Source organism: Nannospalax galili, unplaced genomic scaffold (assembly GCF_000622305.1).
Source record: "Nannospalax galili isolate Female #2095 unplaced genomic scaffold, S.galili_v1.0 scaffold231, whole genome shotgun sequence".
NCBI classification, from domain to species: Eukaryota; Metazoa; Chordata; class Mammalia; order Rodentia; family Spalacidae; genus Nannospalax; species Nannospalax galili.
The window spans coordinates 3,843,914-3,844,593 of NW_008330120.1; the positions used below are offsets into that span (position 1 = coordinate 3,843,914).

General features: G+C 46.8%; 1 pseudogene; it reads left to right on the forward strand.

The window, feature by feature from the left end:
• Positions 1–212: 212 nt before the first annotated feature.
• Positions 213–367, forward strand: LOC103741659 (annotated as a pseudogene).
• Positions 368–680: the final 313 nt, after the last annotated feature.

Sequence of the window (680 nt, forward strand, 5' to 3'; positions counted from 1 at the left end):
AGAACCAATTCCACAAAGTTGTCCTCTGATCTTGACACGTGCACTATGGTATGCACATGCCCACACATACATCACACATGAACACAATAACAATAATAACAATAATAATAATAATAATGATACTTATAATAAATAATGTTTTTAAGACAACATCTAGGCTCCAGCCTGACCTTCGTACCCTGGCCGGCTGGGACTCGGTGACCGTGGACACCATGGTGACCTACTGGCAGCAGGCCAGACTCAGCTACATCCGGTTCTCCCAGACCTGTGTAAAGGCAGTGAGGGATGCCCTGAGGACAGAATTCAAGGCAAACGCCGAGAAGTCTTCTGGAGCAGCATAAAACTTGTGAGGGAGAAAAAGGAGTAACTGACCCACTGAAGCTTGCAGTGCTGCATCCTGACGGTGGACACGTGGACCCCTGCTGTGGCAGATCGCAATCAGCCTCCCTTCATGAAGAAAAGATGATGTCTTGTTCATAAATTTTTGATGCCAATAATTAACATAGTTCACTCTTAAAAAAAAAAAAAAAGTCTTTGGGCTTGGTGGCGCAGGCCTTTAATCCCAGCACTCGGGAGGCAGAGGCAGGCAGATCTTTGTGAGTTCAAGGCCAGCCTGGTCTACACAGTGAGTTCCAGGCCAGCTGGGGTTACAGGGAGACCCTGTCTCAAAAAGACCAAAA